The 22,473-nt window shown below is 39.2% G+C and overlaps 1 protein-coding gene across 1 annotated transcript in view; it reads right to left on the reverse strand.

The window, feature by feature from the left end:
• LOC109035237 (glucose dehydrogenase [FAD, quinone]) overlaps positions 1 to 17,807 on the reverse strand; it is a 77,908-nt gene extending 60,101 nt beyond the window's left edge. Inside the window, 1 exon segment of the mRNA XM_019048805.2 lies at positions 17,138 to 17,807. The gene's annotated coding sequence lies outside the window, so the exon portion shown is untranslated.
• Positions 17,808 to 22,473: the final 4,666 nt, after the last annotated feature.

Consider the following 22,473-nt stretch of genomic DNA (forward strand, 5'->3'; position numbering starts at 1 on the left):
GGTGTGCTCGTTGAAGCTGCATAAGAAACAATGTAACAGTGGATATAGTTCCTTTTGAGGAAATGGAAAAGCAGGATTTGACATTAAATCATAAGGAACTGAGCGCTAACTCGTGAGCCGTGGACATATGACAAGAGCCTTGTGGACAGGGCTCATGAGTTAAAGCGCCACGAAGACGAGTGACGAGCTCGTCGTCACCGCTGACGTCACTGGCGCTTTAAAATCCCCATTCATTCTTATGGCCCGAGCATCAACGAGCATACCCCATCTTTCCACTTGCACATAGTTCCATTTAGCATAAATACGTTGTACACGATTCTATGACCAGTGCAACTGACCCATTTCGGGAAATTTTACGTGTATTTGACGCGGTGCAGGGTTCGCGTCAGCTGTTGGCGGGAAAGTGGAAGGTCAAGGTGACAAGCGGGTTGGCAGTGACGTTGAGGTTCTCGGCGATCTGTTGACTGATGTCTGCGGTGCGCGCGACTCTCGACGTCTCGACGAGACGACAACGCGACGCGACGGTCGGCATGCGCGCTGATTCATTTAATTACTCTCATCTCCGTTCGCAGCCTTTCCCGGAGTACCTCTGCCGTGCTAAGGAAAAACGCCGTATGAGCATTCGAGAGTTGCCAAATTTCTCCGGATAAAACATGTATCTTTGAGGAAAGTTATGCCTATTTTTATTTGAAATTTTCAGACGTTTCAGATCAAATTGCGAACAAAATTGTCTGAAAATTGTGAAGGAAAATATTCACAATTTTCCTAGGAAATTCGTTTCATATTGAAGGAAATATGGCAACGTCTGATAGCTCATACGGCGTTCTTCCTCAGCACGGCAGAATTGGTCTCCTCTTCCGTCTGTTCCAGTCAGCGCCGGCGTCAAATCTTCTCGAATCGACAAGAACAGAGTTCCGGATACAAGAATTGGGGGTTTGCAGTTTGAACGGTTTCTGCCGAAAATGTAACAGCAAGCCCGCCACAAGGGGGGGGGGGGATACTGGGTCCCTGGTACCGGGGCCCGGGCCCTGGAGGGGCCCGTGACGCAGGTGACAAACCACTACGAATTCATGTGTAACCCTTGTCTCGTAGGGAAAAGTGAAAAAATTACCCTAAAAATTCCGCAAAAGGTGAATATAGTTTCAAAAACACGCTAGGGCACTATAAAATTTTTCTTACTTTTTTAGAGATTTTCAAGATTTTGAGTATACGTAGAATGATATTTTTAGTAACTGTGTTTCATTTTCTTCCGTTGTCGGATGCTAAGAGGCTCCTTTCTGGGCATCCTCGACTTCAATGGCTTAACTCCCTTGCCATAGACGTACGAAAGGGGAGTCCAGGGGGCCCGGCTCCCCATAGAATTGAAAATTATCATCTGCCCCCTCAAAAAAAATTTATACATGTTTTGAATGCAACAATTCGAAAGTTTTTGGTGCTGAAAGTAAACAAAAAGGCGTAATTATTCTGCAGAAATTGATGGAGAATCTCCATCATAAGAGCTTCATAATGCGTCCAAATAGATTTAAAATTTCAAAAATTTCCCGGGGGAGGCCCCCCGGACCCCCCCCCCCCCCCCCTGTGCTAGGGGCCTGGGCCAGAAAATTGGTATCCAGGGCCCGAGATGGGATGTGGCGGGCCTGTGTAACAGGGGGGTTGATTACTTGTTCGTGTTTGTTTTAATTTTCAAAAGTGTTGAGGGAGGCAATTACAATAATTTAGAGTCAATCAGAGTCCTAGAGTCAGAATCCGTTGAAGTGAAATGAATTGAGTAAGGATCATTTGACTTGGAAAGTAATCTCAGTTGACTCGATTCCACACTGGTAAAAAAAGTAGCTTGGATCTAGAGTCCAGACTCTTAAAAACATTGACAAGAAAAAGTACTCTTGATTCAAATGGAAATCCGCTTAAATCAAGAGACTCGGCTCTTCGATTCAAGGGAAAATCCGATTGAATCAAGAGTATTTTTTCTTGTCAATGTTTTTAAGAGTCTGGACTCTTGATCCAAGCTACTTTTTTTTGCCAGTGCACCCTACACATGGAAATATAATGTCATTATTTTAATGTCGATATCTGGTTAACGTGTAAGACTTCATCACTGGTTACTAAATTTCCCTGAAAGCACATACAGGACGTTCCTGAGTTAATGCACCAGACTTCAGGGACCGAGTTTCAAGGTCAAAATAAGACTTTTTTATACTATAAATTTTTTTCCGAAAACCCTTTTTTTCGACGCCACAGTATCAATTTAGGACAGAGTTACAGGCAAATTTTGGGGACAATTCTCAACTTTGATGAGCTATAGCGTCGAAAAAAAGGGTTTTCCGAAAAATGTTATGGTACAAAAACGCCTTACTTCGGCCTTGAAAATAGATCCCTGAAGTATGGCGCATTAACTAAGGGACACCCTGTATAAAATGGGCTATATAACTCACTGTAATATCTTTTCCATATAGTCTCCTTAAAAGTAATACACCCCACGATGATAATCTTTCGGCAAATTGGGCGAAAGATGCGCACCGAATCCCCAAAACCTGACGAAATCGCGCGAATTGGATCCTGGCCTGCTCGCGCAAGGCCGCTGCGAATCTTTGATTGATGAACGGTGAATGAAATAAAACTCAAACGTGATGAAAAAATTCGTCCGGTTTGCGCGCAGCAAAGCGCGGTCGCCAGATCTACCTGTATCGATGCATTCGACACTAATGACGATTCTCTAAACTAGCGCCATCTGGCGAGGGCGCCGCGAACTTTTTCCGAAGGCGAGAGCGAGATTCAGCAGTCCCCTGGACGTGACTTGCAACGACCTTTGTCTGAGGCATGGAGCACCCAAACAGGGAATCGCACTCCCGAGGTCGCTAGTTTTTGAGCGGGGCTCTTGAGGCACCTGATGACTTCAGGGGATCGTTTCCGGTGATGTCTCGGGATGATAATGCACATTTTTCGATTGAGTGACCTGTTCCGAAAAAGTTCCGGCTATTGCAGGGTGTCTATTGGTCCGGAAAATCCGGATTCAGCACTTGAGGCAGGGTTGCCACAGTCAGGGAAACGGGAAAATGTCAGGAAATTTCAAAACATTTTTAAAAAGTCAGGGAAAATTACGAAAATGTCAGGGAAAATTTGATAAATCACCTTCATTTGCTTTCTAGAATTGGGTTTGAGGTTTCGAACAGCAAATTTTGCCTGGAAACTATTTTCAATTATGCCTTCTTAACCATCCGTCTTATCTTCAATTGTCAGGGAATCTCGCCAAAATGTGTCAAGGAAATGTCAGGGAGTTTTATTTTCTAAATTTTGTGGCAATCTTGTGAGGGGATCCTGAGTCGCTGAAAAAGAACAGGAATTACCCAAGAATGTCTCGAAATTGTCGCTTCATGACACGCGTGTTTTTTAGACAGCCCAGCGGGCTGAGTATTGAAATTGATAGACGAAGAAGATGTAGGGAGTATGAACTCCCTACATCTTTCAATAGTTCAACCAATAGGATCGCTTCATAGCGATCCTATTGGTTGAACTTTGTGGTTCCTACAGACTAAGGGAGAAAATGATGGACTAACTTTGGAGTCTTTCGTGGGTTGCCGTTAGTTAGTCTATTACCTACCTCCTTTGTCCATTGCAACCACCCGCTTCCACCAATAGGATCCCTTCATATCCCTTTTGTCTTCTTCGTCTATAGCTTTGTCTATCAATTTCAATAATCGGCCCGCAGAAAGCGCACAATCTCTCGACCTTCCAGTGGCCTCTTGGCGACGTATTTTCCAAAACTCGTATTTTTCCAGGAAAATTTGACTGTGTCAAAATGTTCATACATTTTTTTCCCCTTAACGCTTTTGCATTGACACACTGCTGAGTCAGAGATAGTCCTCTCGGTTTAAAATTACTTATTCGATTCACGTTTGCATTAAACCTACGTACAATAGGTTGTTGTAAGTTTTGTTGTAAACAGTGATCGCGACGAATAGTGATGCGGAGATTTTTCTTTATTGAATTTTCCAGCGTGTGCACGAGTGACAGTGAAGTGGTTCTAGAAGAAGCATACTCAAGACTCGAGCTTGTTTATTCAAGTAGCTCGTTTTTTAGCTCTTCGACCATGATTTATCGAGCGAATAATCCAATGGCAAAGGATTTGTCATTTATTAGGCGAAATATTCATATCACGTCGCCGAATGATCGGACGAGTGACATAAGGTGACATCGAAGGCCTTAAGGCACGTCAGCAAAGAGCATTTCTGAAACATGCATGTGCCGGAGTCTAAAAGATGATCAAAGCATCGGAAAGAAATGGAGATGTTCCATGTGTGAGGAATTTGCGATTTGACTGTTGATTCTTACATAGTAGCTCGCGAGAAACACGATGGTGCCACTGGTTTTCTCTGAAATCAACTCCCAAGCTCAAAAAAAGCTCTCAAGTTGAGGCCAAAATGGAGGGGATTTTCCACGCTATCCTGAGAGTCCACATCTACATCAAGACGAACTCTCCATGCAAGGATAGGGAGCAAATGCATTGACAGGGCGGCCACTTTATTTGGGGACTCCAAAACTGAAAACACGGCATCACTGCTAAAAGAGGCCAGAAATGGAGGGTTCCTGTTGCAAAATATGGTAAAATTGGCCTCCTAAAAAGCTCAAATTTCAGATGCCTTCAGCGACTTCACGTCCTCTCCTCCTCTCCTTCCTCTCTCTTCCTTATTCGCGGTTAATCGGCATTCGAATCAACTTCAAATTTGATCATGACCGAATTTTAATCGTATGTGCATGATCAATCAACCCGAAAATTTACAAAGTTGCTCACATGCGGAGTGTCTCTCCGAATACCCAACTCGATTTTCCTCCATATTTTTGCAAAATCGAGGAAAGACACCATCGAATGGATTAATTTTTGAATACCATCTTTATCGAGGGCCAAATTTCAATATCCTGCTTCCGATGAAGGTGGAGGACACACAATGGCGAGGCCTTTGAATGATCGGTCGTTGATATTTCCCCATTTGAAGGTATGGTGAAGAATCGATTATTAAGGTGTTCGTTGCGAACACCCTCTTCATCGAAAAGTTCCCATAGGTTTGAATGGCAGATCAATCGATAAATTGTAAGACACGCCACGCCACTGAAGGCACAATATTTTTGACCTTGTAACTGCTCGCCTTTTTGCGAGTGCAATTTTTAAGCTCGGTGCGCTAACCTCGGCTTAACTGGAGGACGCCACCTGGCCGAATTTGTCCGATTTATTTGGTCTTCAGTTCAGCCGGCTGACTTGATTCGCTACATTTTTACATAAAACGATCTTTTAAAGCCACGTGTTTATTCGTGGTTTAAATATTTTACTCAGGTTTGCGTAATATGCGCATTCGCAGTGACTTAAACGCAAGAGTAGGAAAGTAGCTAAGTTCGCTCCTTATTCATGTTTTGATTTATCTACTGTATATGCGCTTGGTTCATGAGCTGTACGATTTATTCCATATCTTGAATTGCTTCAACTACAAGATATATGTCGTAGACAGATTGCAATCGCCGGGAGTCTGCAATCTACTAGTGATGTATAGATTAAGATAAAATTCAGAAACAAGGAGACATGTAAAAAGCGGCGATTATAACGCCTTGAATTGTAATAAACGTTTTTTTCTCTTTGAGTGCCCTATAGTCGATCGTGCTACATTTGCGTATTGTGAAATCAGTGTTCTCAGTTGGCTTTAGGTTGGATAGGCAACTAAACAAACTGCATGATAAAGCGTGAAGTATCAAGAGATATTGAAGGCATCTCAAACCGGCTTCAGTTCACGGGTTTGAAGTATTTGGGCAGCGAAAACTACACTTTTTCTTCGTGAATTGCTGATGATTGTAGATGGCCTGCAACTTATAGAGATCACTGTCTACGGCAAGGGACCTCACCTCAGTTCAGGGGAGGAGAAGGCAAATCTTATTCCCTCGTTTCCACTACGCTGCCTACAAGATCTAACTTTATTTTCTCACGAGACACTGAAAACACAGAGTTTTATTGTTGACAGAGTCTATTCGAAGTAGAATTATAAGTTCTTGTGGCTGCACAACACTATAGTTATTTATATCAGTGACGTAAAAAAAATTTCCGGGCTGGTCTCACTCTTTGAAAACACATACTTCAATTTTGGCATGAATTTTTCACGAGACCAATCTCATTCGAAAAATTCAAATCCTCGCATTGAAAAATATTCTCCCCCAAACAACTCGTGCATTACCTTTCATTGAAAAACAAGTCCCCTTGATGCTGGTAAAGGAATTTTTCCTCTTAAATTGTTTTGAAACCGGTTAGGAATTTTCAATCCTGTATTTTCTTCAAAGATTACACTGCTACATCATGTTGGTTCACTCGTCTTGTCATGCAAGTAATGTCATCTTGTGAGTATCGTATTTTCCCTGAGCCCAAATACAGAGACATTTTAAGGCCATTCTGCGATGGGTTATCTTGTTAGGCGTGAGTGGGAAATGAATGAAAATGAATCATCTCGTTTTCAAAATTGTTTTTGAAAAGTGCCTTACCACAATGAGGAAGCTTTTACAAATTTTAAATCTCATTGTCATATCTCATCTTGTCGAGGATGTCTTTAAGTTCCTTACGTAACAAAGTAAAGAGCATAAGGTGACTTCGAATTCCTATGTAATCATTTACTTTTTTGATCAGTTTTCCCTACCGTCTACAATCTTCCTCCTCATATCTTCGTGTTCATGTAGTGTCTAACAGTATTTCAAGGTGCAATAGAGACCCGCTGCAAGGAAATAAATCTCTTCAAGAAGAATCCAGAAAATCATACGTGCACGGTCCTGCAAAACAAAAGCCAAAATAAACCAGTCCAGGAAAACGCACCCTACTGAGCAAAATTTCCCGCTGATTTTCGATTTATGTTTCCCGTTTGGATGGGTTTTAGCAATCATCGCGTGCCTGAACGCATTTAGCGGGTACAAAATTTATGAATGGTCGATGGCGACTCTTCATTTACCTTTGTCGCGAGAACTCGTGTTTGTCTTCGTTCTCTTGAAATGCACTCAACATACTGTCGTTCGTCGTTTGTCGTTAAAAGTTCGGCGTTGATTTTAGAGACTATTTTATCATGACAATACGATCTAAGTTATTTTTTTCTTTTTCTTTTTTTTGAATTTGCCCGCCTGAAGGAATGCTCTAAAATTTAATCTAGTTCCCTGTAGAATCATTGGAAATTGTTTTTCTTCCTCAGAATTCAGTCAATATCACTGGCAAAAAAGTCGCTTGGATCTAAAGTCCAGACTCTTAAAAACATTGACAAGAAAAAACACTCTTGATTCAATCGGATTTTGATTGGATCAAAAAGAAATCCACGTAAATTAAGAGGCTTGGCTCTTCGATTCAAGCAAAAATTCGATTGAATCAAGAGAATTTTTTCTTGTCAACGTTTTGAAGAGTCTGGACTCTAGATCCAAGCGACTTTTTTCCCCCGCTTTAATAGCCCTCTCAAATGTCCTAAAACTTTAAAATCGTCAAGAAATAATTTAGACATTTTTTTTCAAAGTTCCACATGTACTATTTTTGTTACCCAGTCACTTTTCATCTGATTCCACTTCAAGTTTGGCGATTCAAAAAATGATGCATCCACAACACAAGCCATTACAGAATTCAGTAAGTGGAGCTGAATTTTTTGTAACACATATTTTTATACAGAAATCTTACGCTATTACAAGCTTTTTCGGTTTTCATTTCCCCCTTTATCTTCTTTATACCTAGCGCAAAAAATGTTCCCCTTAAAACTCGACCAATAAGGTCACTAAACTTGCAAAACTTCTGTTTTGCCGATCAAGGAAGAATATTCAACCATATTTAATTTTTAATGTGTAAGTGCCATCCCGTGTTTGCTATTAATTTGACTTCCTCTTTTTATGGCTCACGTATATCTCCTATTTCCATCTCATCATTCGTATCACTACTTCTTGCTCATTTTTATTGCAGATTGCAGAAAGTGTACTTTTTTACAGCTCCTATAAACTTTTATGTATCTCCTAATTCACTTAAATACTTTGTATTAGGTATGTAAGGACGCAGATTATCAATTAACTAACGTAGTCACTAAATCAGTGTATTTCAGCTTTCTTTTATACCTTCCCCTCCCCCTGTAATCTGCGGAAGAACGCCGTATGAATATTCAAATTTTGCCAAATTTCTCTTGATAAAACATGTATTTTTGACAACATGCATGCATATTTTTCCTCGAAATTTTCAGATATTTTAGATTAAATTGCGCACAAAATTGTCTGAAACTTCTGGAAAATAATATTCACAATTTTCAAAGTAAATTTAGTTTTTATCGGAGGAAACTCGGCGATGTCTGAAGGTTCGCACGGCGTTCTTCCTTAGCAAAGCAGTAATCACTCGCAATGCGATTCCTCGATATCGATACGCAGAAGAAAGTGAGAATGATCTTGATACTTGAAATCTTCTCGACGGTTCTTTCCCGTGTTTTCTGAGGGTAGACAGCGGAACGAAGGTGAAGTTTCAAGTTCATCCTCGCAGGAAGTTCAGTGTTGCCGTCAAATCATTGTCATCGGGAGTATACGAGTCATAAAGCAATTTAGATCTATGGTTGCTTGGTACATCTTCTCCGCATTTTTTTATTGCAAAATCTACGTTGAAACATGTCGGACACTTGTTTTGACTGCGAAGTTGTTTAACAGCAATTTCATATTTCCGTGAGAGATAAACGAAAGGGAAGTGGGTAAAAAAATGAAAAAAAGGGAAATAAGGGACAAATAAGGAGAAAAATGAATAAAATAAAATCAAACGAAGAGGCTCCACCCGACACAATGGCCAAGTGTCATTAGTGGGTGTTTTATTTTCGTTTTTTTGTTACCTATAATTTGTCTGTAAGCTTTGTATACCTCTGTACCAAAACGAAAATAAATTAAATTCAAATTTAAAAAAAATCAAGGAGATAATGGTCATTATCTTAAGCTCATGATACTTCAACGATCCTTTCGGTGTGAGCCAACTTATTCTCATTTTTCTCGGCATTTCAATTTTTTCTCCTAGTTTTCATACTTTTCAGGTTCAAAATATCAAGGCTTGTACTCATATTTTCCCCTTATAGAGCTACTAACCTGAGAGGAGGGTCCCATGGGGTTCACTGGAAAAAAAAAAAAAAAACACATTGGATCTAGAGTCCAGAATCTTGAAAACATTGACAAGAAAAATGACTCTTGATTCAATCAGATTTAAGCTTAAATCAAAAGGAAATCCGCTTAAATTAAGAGGCTTGGTTCTTAATTTAAGCTTAAATCTGATTGAATCAAGAGTATTTTTTCTTATCGATGTTTTTAAGAATCTGAACTCTAGATCCAATGTGTTTTTTTCCAGTGCACTCTGAGTTCGTAGTTGTCATTTTTTGATTCGATGCGAAATGCCCCCTTAAATCTCTCTTCATCATAATGTCAACCTTTTCTTGAGCTCCCTGAGGAAAAAAGGACGATATAGGAACGACCACGAATTTTCCGTCATAATTCAATTTATTGCATTTCGTGTAAATCAGCGCGCCTGATTGGTTAACAGCGCGATGCGGTGCAACCTCAATGGTGCATACCTATATTTCCCGACGAAATTCGGGTACATCTGAGCATTTAAATGAAGCTCAACTCTCATTCATGACTCTGTGTCATGCGCTTCGACTGCGCACGCATATGTTGCCCAACCCCGTAGCGAACGATTCGTTTGAAGTTCACCCACGTTCAAAACTTGGAGCTTACGAAATTAAGCATAGAAGCTCCTTCAATTGAGGGCGCCTAATAATTCTGATTTAAGTTTGCAACTGAGCATGCCAAGGTCCCACGAGTGACGTGCGTTCATATATTGGCCTAGGTCAAGAATACTTTGAGATTTCGAATCTGTCCAATCGAAAATTTGGCGAGAAAAAATGAGGGAATCCCTGAAAAGTTAAGTAAATTCCTCTCAACTATGAAAGTCAGGAAGAGACCCACACTGGGGGAAAAAGGCGCTTGAATGTAGAGTTTAGACTCTCAATAACATGGACAAGAAAAAATACTCTTGATTCAATCCAATTTTTCCTTGAACCGAAGAGCCGAGCATATTGATTTAGAAGGATTTTCTTTTAATTCATGCAAAAAGTCCGATTGAAGCAAGAGTATTTTTACGTGTCAATGTTTTTTAGAGTCTGGACTCTAGATCCAAGCTACTTTTTTCCCAGTGCATTCAATCGGAATTTTTGTTTTGGTGAGCGTAGTTTCTACTCCGATCATTAAATAGATAGCAAGAGTACACAAGTTCAGTTCTAATCTCAGTGTCTTCATTTGTCTCTAATTTATTGGAAATTTAAAACTTGAGTTTTTTTTACAATTTTTCATGCCTAAATGCTTATTGTAATTCGTTGGAGTGTGGGATTTTCCGCAAATTCACTTACCTGAAGATGGATTTTTAATGAAATCCAAAATGCCCTTTGCTTGAAGATCTCACCTTTAATCATCGGGTTATAAGTAAAGCTGCAGATTAGGAGTAGAGAACATCTTCTCAGAATATGAGGAAGAGCAATCTTTTTTTTTTTTTTGTCTTAATAACTACCTCCCCCCCCCCGCCCTAAGGAAGAAAACCGTTTATTAATTCCTAAATTTTCCACCAGGATCGTGGAATTTTTTCCGTCAAATTACATATCCCTAAAACTTCACATCTGAAATCAACATAGATACTGATTTTAAGAGGCAAAAGACTCTGCAAGCCCATATTAAATAAATATTGATTCTGAAATCAGAAAATTTATTTTCCTTCCACCTGTAGGCACCCTGCCAAGCATTTTGCATATCTGTCTTTGGAGTTCATAATAACGGAAGGCCGCCCTGACGTTTCAGGAGGTTAGAAATCTCATTTTCAAATTGAGACAAACAAGCTACGAAAACTTGAATGGATGAGGTACCAGCTCAGTGCTCTATTTATATGATCGGTGCGCCTGAAACATAAATTTTCCAACGATATTTTGAATATTATCTCCTTTTTAAGCTGTCACGCATCGGTCGACGCTAATCATCTCATCTATATTATCATGGAAAATATGATGGTATTTGAGACTTACAGCAAAGATTTTCACTGCATATCAAAGAACGCTTAAAAACTCATAATCCTAAGGTCACTGATTCTCATTACAGACCTGGTAGCCGTTTCAACCATTAGTGAAAATCCTCTGTAGTTTCACGATTATATTTTCGGTGGTAAACATCGGTTACTTTTAAGACACTGTACACAGAATTCTCTCTTTTAAGGATCGACTATGAATACTCCCTTGCTAAGGAAGAACGCCGGATGAGCATTCGAGAGTTGCCTTTCCATTGATAAAACATTTATTTTTGGCGACATTCATGCATATTTGTCCTTGAAATTTTCTGATATTTTAGATTAAATTGCGTACAAAATTGTCAGAAAATTTTGGAAAAAAGTATTCGCAATTTTTCCAGTGAATTCGGTTTTTATCGGAGGTACTTTCGCAATGTCTGAAAGTTCATACGGCGCGGCGTTCTTCCCTAACACGGCAGAATACGACCCTGATTGCCGGAGGCAGATCCAGCAATTTGGCAACACCGGGTTTCCTCCATTTAAACCTATGCTAAATAATCGATTCTTGTCGAAGCACCTGACCCCTCCAATAATCAATACATTTCCATAGGTTTAAATGGAGAAAAGACAATGTTGCCAATTTGATGGATCCGCCAATGGTGATTGCCATGACGCATGACGGGTTGCATTGCAACTATGGAGTTTTAAAATGACACTACTTATTCGTTCCCCGTTCGTCCATTACAGATAGTAAGAAGTTTGATGACACCAACAGGTGTCAACGGTTTAATTAATCACTTCGAGTGGAAGCAATTGACTCACGCCCGATTCGACGCCTCGCTCGGCGAATAGTCCGTTTTTTCGCGGGCACTGCATCGAGTACGATTCTCTACGGGGGAACCGCGAATAAAAAACGATAATCAAGGATGCGCTGCAATCAATGGACGCTTTTAAATAGGCGTGCGCTTGCGCAAAGCTTGAGCTTTACCACCGTTTTCATGGTGTGTTGTGTGCGTGTTCTAATACCATCGTTGAAAGAGAGTTGGCTCAGTAGAATATAGGGTGGCTCGAATACTTAATACCATATTGTACGTAAACATTGAATGAGGAAAGATATATCGTGACTCCTAGTTTTTCACCCTCATCATTATTTCAGTAGACTTTCCTTAAATCCTAGTCCCGTTATAATTGTTTCCATATTGCTCTACTAAGTGTGTTATATAACATTAAAGGCTAAATAATTGGGTCGTTATGATTTCATATGAAGATTCCTCCAATTTTTACGCGAGAAACGTCGGGAAAAAGCTCACAACAAAAAGATTGCAGTTCGCATTAAAGGACCCAAAGAGAACCCTGCAAACATAAAGAATTTCGGGACACGCGAAGATAAATTAAGTCGGCAAGTTTATAAAGCTCATGTTTTCACGATTGTGTCAAAGACCTCAAAAAAACCCAGGAGCTACTGGGATTCATCTGGGATTATTTAAATTTTTTAGAGTATTCTGAGGTATATGAAAGCAATCTTCGAGGGGTCTTCCCGGAATATACTAACGTGGATTTTCTTCAGGTTCATCTTTTTTTTTGTAAAATACAGGGAATTTCTCCCAGGTAAGGAGAGAGATATCAGAAAGTGAAAGAAGTAACGAATTATTAGGACCACGATTGGCATCACTAATGGAGTACATTTTTGACGTAAAATTTTCATTTTCAAATCTCGGACTTTAAAAATTATATTAATTCCTCGTTAAAAGTTGAACTGACCCAAACCCATTTTGAGAAAATCAGAGCTTTCCTCGTTTCACTTGTGTAAATCGTAATTTTTTTAAATGCCAGCAATTTTTTTAGTGCAGACAACTCAAACATCTCGGTGATACCTACTGTTCGGTTTTTTGTTGAGTTCCCTCCCAACTAAGCCGATCGTCAATTTTATGTAGTGGACATTGACCCTCTTCCATCTGATTTAAGACCGAGAAACATCTCTCCCCTCTCCGGAAACCTGGACGCATACGTTATTTCTGTAGGATAATTTATCGACCTCGAAATTTTTGCGACCAAGAGGCAAAAAAGTCACTGTCCTCAAATCTGTTTTTTATTCTAAGGCGGAGGATTTTTTGCCTGAATCATCCATCTTCGCCGGCAAAGTAAGTTACCGCAAAATCGGAATTCTAACGAAGAGTGAAGTTGGAAAGTGAATTTTTTTGCTCTTTCGATGTGAGGACATAACTGCACTCTATGGCGGTCCCCGCTGTCCGTTTAACTCTATTGCTTCCAGGGCTCACGTCGAAATGGAGTTGCGCCCTTTTGCCAGAGTAGTCACTGGTGGCGAGGCGTGAATGATCGATTATCGATATTTTCTCATTGGTAGGTATGGTAAAGAATCGATTATTAAGGTGTTCGCTGCGGACACCCTGTCTATCGATCCTTTCCCATAGGTTTAAATTGCGATCAATCGATATATCGCAAAGAGCACGGAGTCACGGAGAAGGTGCTGATCTGAACTTTACCTTTCTTCTCATTATCTTGAAAGCCTCGCTCTCAATCACAATGTAACCTACGTTGCACGAAATTCTGTAAAAAGTCTAATGCTTTTAATTCTCTTAATGCTCTTAATTCTGATTGACATAATGTATGTCAATATTTTAGGGGTGAATTTATCATTTACATTTGTGTGTTACATGCAGTGTGCATAATTATAACAATTTGTTACATGGTGCAGAAAATATGGTTCGATGGCATAAGGCTAAAAAAATTATTTTCAATTCATTTAAAATAGAAACATTGAAATCAAGAGCGCAGCGCCAAATTCAAAAGGACCTAATTTAATTTAAATTGATAATCTTTTTTGCGCATTGCCTTCAGAGTGAACCGCTTTGATGAGAAAATAATGATTGTTTGTGATGGCAAGAGCTCTACTTCGACAGGATTCACGGAAATAAAGAAATATGAGTAAACTATGGCAGATCAATCGATTTATCGCAAAGCACGCCACGCCACTGTTCGCAACATTCAAATTTAGTTACGTTCTTTCGTGTGGGAACGACTTGTTGTACTTAGCAGGAGCTCGCTTCGGAAAAGAAAAAAAAATAAAAGCCGGGAAAGGCTGATAAATATATGAAAAAAATGTACAAACATTGGATAATATAGGTGGGAACACACTGTTTGTTTTTAATATCGCGTAAGCACCTTCGAACCATTCACCGCAGATACCAAGATAAGCGGGCCGACGCCGAATACCACGATCTTTTGGCACTTATGCTGTTTGGGCACGGACTGGGTAATGATCGACTGTCTTTTGTCGCAGGAGAAAACCAGGTCTTCCGCATTTTTTATCGTAAGGTAAACGTCTTTATTCGAGCGCAAATGCACAATTATACGCCAGTCTCTTCGATTCACCCGAGTTGTATTTCCGCGGTTATTCAGGTTTTTGCGAACCGATCGAAATTTTCCTCTCTTCTCAAATGCTTCCGCGAATGTTCATCTCTTTGAAACTTTCGCTGAGGATTCATCAACTGTGGCGCGGCGTCCTTTGCGTATATCGATTGATCATATCGATTCAGATCGATTGATCGGTATCATTTGAACCTATGAAAAAGGATCGATAAACAGGATGGACTGGGGAAAAAAAACCATTGCATCTAGAGTCCAGACTCTTGAAAACATTGACAAGAAAAAATACTCTTGATTCAATCGGATTTTTGCTTGAATCAAAATGAAATCCACTTAAATTAAGAGGTTTGGTTTTTTATTTAAGCTAGATTCTGATTGAATCAAGACCACTTTTTCTTGTCGGTGTTTTTAAGAGTCTGGACTCTAGATCCAATGTGTTTTTTTTCCAGTGAGGGTGTTTGTAACAAACACCGTCATAATCGCTTCTAAACCACAGCTTCGAAAGGGGAAATATCGATAATCGATCATTCATCCCGAAGAGACATCAGCCAGCACCACTAATAGAAGGCTAGAATTTTGAAACATCCCTAAAGGCATACGGATTTCCTAAGATTGTTTAAATGGTTTTTCTAATCCAACTTTCAGTCTATAATAATCCTGGTTTTAAAAATTTAAAACATCTTCAGATAAAAATCCGTATAAAAGAGGCACTCAAATCCTATGATGAAATGCTTTTTTTTTTTAAACATTCTTTCATGCGAATGCACTGATGTTCTTGCACTTTATCTTCAATTATTTCTTATTGATAGATTAATTGAATGCATCTTGATACTCTCGTGACTTCAATGTGAATGAGTTGACGCATAACTCCACTTTTCTAAACCCGCGTTCAAGTCCCCGGATGCATTTCTTCCAAGGAGTCTTACGCCAAGTGTCTGTTGACTCTGTTGACCAAAAAATGAATTCTGTTGGCTTGATTTTTAATTCAGCTCTCGTTGGCTAATACTGGCCCGCAGACAAATGAACGTATCCTCATTCCAATGTTGCAACATTTACTAAATTAATCACATTTTTACAGGGTTAATTGCTAAATTTGTGTCTAAAACTTTCTTGAATTTTTAGTGTAATTGGTCTAAAAATTAGCCATTTATTCAGTCGGGAATGCCCAACAGTTTCCGAGTAAAAATACAATGGATAAGTGGAAATTTTGCAACGTTGTAATTAAGTTACATTCTTTTGACTAGAAAACGCCGACTTTTAAAGGTATTTCAAGGTGCATATAGCTCTAAAAATTAACGAAAAGAGCCAGTTATTAATTGAAGCATAACCAGTCGCTTGCGTGAGAAATTTTTTTTCTTATAATTTAATTCTATAAAAACACTTATTCTAGTGAAAATTCTCGACAATGGCTTGTTTTTCTTCGCAGCGCATGACATGCAATATTCGTATAATTTCTTTGTTGAATTCCCCTTTTCATGTTTACTTTTACGTAACCACCACTAAATCGGCCGGGTTTGGTTTACGAGGAGAAAAGTATTTTCTTAGAATAGCCATGAACTCAAGGAAAACTAAGCCACCTTGTCGCCATCCAAATCCAATAGCTATGTTTTTGGAACATTTTTCACAACCATTCTCAACATGTTTTCTGCATTTTTCTGTTCTCGAGGACATCTCCATACTTGTTCGACAAATTTTGGAATCGATCGATTTGCGGGCTGTATGCAAACCCATCGGCGGTAGTAATATCACATAGTGATCTTCCTTTTTCCGTACCTTGATGGAAAAACAAACAGGTAGTGTTCCATTCGACCGAATGATACGGACTGACCCTTGCTCGTTAAATTTTGAATTCGGTTCAGATCCAACAATTTGATGGCTTTACAACGAAACAATTAAAGGAAACGAGGTGCTTAAAAATATTTAGAGAAGCTCTACTTAACTATACCTGGCACTTTCCTCCATCGAAATGTACTCAAAATATTAACACCAGCAAAGAAAAACATTCAAATTAGAGGTCACTTTATAAAAAAATACTTCGGTCATATGAACTGAGCACTGGAAAAAAAGCACATTGGATCTAGAGGCCAGACTCTTGAAAACATTGACAAGAAAATGGACTCGTGATTTATTCAGATTTAGGCTTCAATCAAAAGGAAATCCGCTCAAATTAAGAGGCTTGGTTCTTGATTTAAGCTTAAATCTGATTGAATCAAGAGTATTTTTTCTTGTCGATGTTTTTAAGAGTCTGGACTCTATATCCAATGTGTTTTTTTCCAGTGAACGTTCGGTGTTATCATCCCAAAAAGTTGTTTTGTCAAACTGATTTTTCGGTTTCTGAAACCGAAATTATGTGGTAAAGTAAACTGATGAATGAAGTTCGGCTACACGAATTAAAAGTTTGGGTCGTCAAATCAAATAGTTTGGACGCGGAGAAAAAGTGTCTGGGGTTATCCCCTAAAATGGTGGTACAGCCCCAATTTGTCAGATGATATGGACGTTTCTAATCAATTTTGGCAGTACCGCAACATTTGGATTAGTTATCTCATATATTGAGGTACTACCACAATTAATTGGACATGTTTACGTTGGGAATCAACCCCTGCCTCTTTTTCCCATGGATCATATAGAACATTAAACTTCCAGTTCATGTGACCGAATTTTTGTAAAAATTGTAAACATTTTGTTAAAGCAAGAACTTACCGAAAGTTAGAGAGTTGGTAAAATCTCAGGAACGTAAATCCTCGGTCGTTAGGGCGTCCCGGTACTGATCCAAAACCAGGAGAACGTACACAACGAAACAAAAAAACAAAACGAAGTGGCAGAAAAAAAATCCGAGCAACTCTACTTTACTCTGTCTGGCACTGTCCTCCGTCAGAACACTCAAAAACATCAACACCGACAAAAATCGCACTCAAATTCGCAAATCAGAAAAAAAAATCAGTCAAGAAAATGTTCGAAAAAATCTCGTTCGAGTTAAAAAAATTTGCAAATCAGAAAATAATCAGTCGAGAAAATGTTCGAAAAAATCTCGTTCGAGTTAAAAAATTTGCAAATCAGAAAATAATCAGTCGAGAAAGGGTTTGGAAAAAAAATCTCGTCTCAGAGTTAAAAAAGGGTAAAAAACAAAATCCGAAATTCGGGGCACTGCTCGTGGGGCCGGGCCCGAATCGACTGGTGCTCTAGGCCGGGATGGCACCCCTATCGGGTCTATGAGCTAGCCGTGGCGGCCTTGGCGGGTTCTGACTCGACAGATGACCGGCTGATCCGCGGCGAAAACCGCGCTGATTGGGATGCGCGGCTATCAACGATTTCCAACTTGCGCTCAGCACCCGCTTGCGTCCGGAGATCCCCGATCACTGAATCAGCGAGTCAAGTTCACGCCGCGGCTGCCAAGCTCGCCGGCTCCCCGCGCTGCCCCCTCGCCCCCGCAGCCAGGATTTTCCCGCTTTCCGCAAGCTTTTTGCGAGTTTTTTTGCAATTTTTTCTCGTGCGCCGCGGTGGGTGATTCTGCTCGGGTTTTTTGCCGCCTCGTCTTTGCGGATTTCTAGGTCGTAACGATGCGGTTTTTTTTGTGGGAAGCGAATCTTCGCACGTCCGAGTGTCGTCAGGAGGAAGAAATGAGGATTCGCATTTTTGCGGTGTAAGTCGGTGATCACATAACTCGGTTCGCGACGTCGCAGACTTACGGTCGTCCAGGGTGTCTAGCATCAGGATTTTACCGATTTTCCCGATGCTACACTTAAAAAAAAAAACACAAATTGGATCTAGAGTCTAGACTCTTAAAAACATCGACAAGAAAAAGTACTCTTGATTCAATCAGAATCTAGCTTAAATCAAGAACCAAGCCTCTTAATTTGAGCGGATTTCGTTTTGATTCAAGCAAAAATCCGATTGAATCAAGAGTATTTTTTCTTGTCAATGTTTTCAAGAGTCTCGACTCTAGATCCAATGTGTATTTTTTTCCAGTGTATCAGAATTTGAATCAGTGAGAACAAAAACACACCAACTCGAAAAAATGAATAGAATGAGGACACACATAAAACTGCACGGTAGGTGAAGAAGTAAGTCCAAGAAGAAAGCTTTTGGTGCCGATAGACAAGTACTTAAGGACACTTTAAAGGTCCAAGTTGGAATAGATTCTCTAACTTAACAATGACCTTTATGAAAACTGACTGCCCTTAGTGAAAATTGAGGATTTTAGATTTACCGAGTTGGTGTGTTTTCGTTCTCACTGATTCATTTAAGGTCAATCAGGATTCAATCCCGATTTCATCAGGATTTGAGGAAAAATCGGTCGTAAAATCAGGATTTGAGAAAAGTCGGCTTTCCGATCGGATTTTTTTAATGCTTCCGCAAACGCTTATGCAGAGATTTTACTTTTTCTCCGCAAAAAATCACGATTTGATCAAATTATAAAATCAGGATTTAGCAATCAAAAATCATGTAAAATCAGGATTTCATCAGGATTCCCCAAAATGAAAAAAAAAACTAGACACCCTGTGCCGTACTTTATTTTTTAAACGGAAAACTACTCAACGGCAATGCCTTACTCCCACGATTTTTCTTCTCTGCGCCAAGAAAATTCTGCAATAACTTCAAGGAACGGTGTCAATTTTTTCTCCTTCAAAAAAATAACATAGAGGCGGAGATTTTCAGATACCGCAAACAAGATATGTGATTGCGGACTTACGCCGTCGATATCGGTCGCAAGACAGCACGACTCCATGAAGGTTTTATTTGCCGCTAGTTTCCCCATGAAAATAGAAGTTTTGTTGATATTGTGTTTGTCAGACTTAGTTGTTCCCTATCACGTAATTCAGTCCAGTTGATAAGTGCAAAGAAGGTAGCGGATCCTTTGAACTTTGCAACGGTCAATTTTGCTCTTGTATTTTTTGTTTATTTTTGCAAATATTCCAGTCGTTATGGTGCTGTGTTTTTTGTGGGAAGCGAATCTTCGTACGTCCAAATGTCGTCAGGAGGAAGATTATTGGTTTCGCATGTTGGTCGTTGCATTAAACGAAAAGGGATTTATGTGTCATTAGTTCTTATATGCGGATAAGTGTTTTTATGGATAAGCTAGGAATAGCGGTTCCCTATTTGCTCCGATTGGACCGCACTAAGCAGAAAGGAACCAAACTACATCAGACATAGCTAAATGAAAGTGGGCACTTTAATTTTTTAACTATAGAACGCTCGTGCGGATTTTTGAAAATTTTAAGGAATTTGCTTCGTGTAATGAGAAAATTCACTGAATTTTTCATAAAAAATCCGCAAAACCGTTTTAACGGAAAAAATTATAATACCCCATTTTTGGCAATAGCTGATGTGGCTTGGTTCCTTTCTACATAACGTAATCCATTCATGTATCATTAGTTTTCCCCATGCAGATCTAAGTGTTTCTATGGATGAGGTAGAAATACTGGTTCCTTATTGCACGTAATTTTGCTCTAATTGGATGTATTGATGCTAAAAGGAATTATGTGCGTAACGTACGCGTGCAAAATAGGTGTAAGATAAAATAGGTGAGGTATTGGTGGTTTTTGCATCAATCCCATGTGTGCATCTAAACACTCTGAAGGAAAATATGATAATGGATCCGTTGAAAACTTTTGCTGAAGCATTTTGCCAAAACCTTTGCATATTGCAGCGAGTGATTGTACTCCGGTTTTTTTGTATTGTCTGGTTTTTTAGTCGTATCAATGTCGTGTTTTTTGTGGGAAGCGAATTCTCTCCCATCCGAATGTCGTCAGAAGGAAGAATTCGCACATCAGTCGTAAGATAGCTGGACTAAATTGAGCAGAAAAGAACTTATGTGCCGTTAATTTCCCGACGCAGATAGGTGTCTTTGATGAATCAAAATTTAGGTTTCCTATATTGTGTAATTACTTGGTGCGTGCACTGGGCGCAAAGATGATAATGGATCCATCGCAACTTTTTGCCAGAGCAAAAGAGAGGGAAAATGGCTCAAAAATTACGATAAGCGCATCGGAAAAGAGTGAAATCTACTCATACTTGTAACTTCGCAGTCTGCTTAAAATTGAGCTTCTCGCTTCAAGAAGTATAAGAAGGTCATGAGGGTTCGCGGAATCAGGCGTAAGATAGTTAACCCTAATGTTGAAGCAGTGAGTAGAGAATATTCGGCAATGAACCAGATCTTGGAAAAGTTATGAGGGTTTTTTTTTTAAAAAAAATTATTCCTTTATTTATTTAAAACCACTTTATTGTAAAATTCTAGACTACTGTATAACAAAATTTGTATTACCATCATTGCAGACGTTTGCATGGTAATACTTGCGAACCCTATCTTCATCATAAGAAAGACAGGTTTTACGAACCTCCAGTAAAACGTAACAGTTGATTTTTTTTAATAGATCCCTCTATGAGATTAAAATATTTTGTCAATACGAAAAATGTAAATTGGGACTGATGTAAAATTGCAAATTTTGACAGTTTCAAAGTAGGTCCGAACTTAAAGTTTGTCAAAATCACAGGCGCAAGAGACCGCTTTTTAAAACTGGTGGCAGTTGAAATTAGTTTGATATCAAAAAATCTGTAATCTATTATTAAATGAAATGATGCCGAGATATGGTTCACTTGAAACTACGACCCAGACTAGCATTTTCCAAGTCACGCGAATCATTCCACTTCACCTTTGATGACACGAATCTTGAATGCAATTGTTCACTGCAGCTCCATTTTTCTGCATTTTTTATGCATTTGAGAATGTTTTATGTACTTACGTTGTTACACCCATGAACTTAATGGTATTAGTTTCAGAAAACTGAAGGGTCCAAAATTATAAGTAAAAACAGCTATGAACGCTCCGCTTCATTAAAAAAAAATTAAAAAAAAAATCTAAAAAGACTTTAACGATAGGTTAGAAAAGTAAGAATTTATCATTCTTCTGTTATTTAATATACACAATCGGTTTTATTAACAGTTCAAACTTGTTCAGTATGTAAGCTACCCACAAAATCTACATACACATCTCATCTAGTTTTATAATCACATCATCAATATTTGCGAAATGGGCATGTGCCAAATCTGTTTTGCGCTCGCGTTTGGCTGAAGTGTTGGCTTTTCGACAGTGTTCACTGGAAAAAAACACATTGGATCTAGATTCCAGACTCTGAGAAACATCGACAAGAAAAAAAAACGCTTTATTCAATCAGATTTAAGCTTAAATCAAGAACTAAGCCTCTTAATTTGAGCGGATTTCCTTTTGATTTAAGCTTAAGTCTGATTGAATCGAAAGTCCTTTTTCTTGTCAATGTTTTCAAGAGTCTGGAGTCTAGATCCATTGTGTTTTTTTTCCAGTGTTAGTAAGAGCCGCTCAAAAAATAATGGAAAGACACATTCGACTTACAAATAAAATTAAAAGATATCGTGAGTTTCCCACAAATTTTGCAGCAGAATCTTCACAAACTGCCGCTTTTGAAGGCAAACCCAAGCCGCCCATCAGTTAATCAACTCTATGGGGAATATTTATTTGTGGTGACTGCATTCTTCCGTACTTAATTCCGTGAGAGCAACTAGTCATGCGGTCATAGATGGAGCTAAAGCTTTCGGAAACTTCCCTCTGGAAGGAACCCAAGAAAGGTTTTTCCCGTTTCCTTTCATCCTTCAATGCTGCGGATGAGTCAATATTCCCCGATTCCCGGACGCTGACTGAGACCTTACTTGCAGCGATGCAGCGGAAAAATACATATTAATCACATAAAATGTATTACAGCGTCAGCTTTACGTGTAACAGAATTTTGAGGGTTCGCGGAGACACTGAAAAAAAATTCTCGGCGTTTTTACCAAGGTCCGTTGGTACCTTTATCAATTCACTTTTTTTACCAATTATTGGTAATTTTACCAAGACAGACTGGTAAGCTTACCTAAAAACCGGTATTTTTACTGTTTTTTTCAGGTAAGAATACCACTTTTACCAGTGGCGTGGCGTGCTTTGCGATGTATCGATTGATCTGTCATTCAACCTATGGAAAAGGATCGATAAACAGGGTGTTCGCAGCGAACACCTTAATAATCGA

The sequence above is a fragment of the Bemisia tabaci genome, chromosome 8 (assembly GCF_918797505.1).
Source record: "Bemisia tabaci chromosome 8, PGI_BMITA_v3".
Classification (NCBI taxonomy): Eukaryota; Metazoa; Arthropoda; class Insecta; order Hemiptera; family Aleyrodidae; genus Bemisia; species Bemisia tabaci.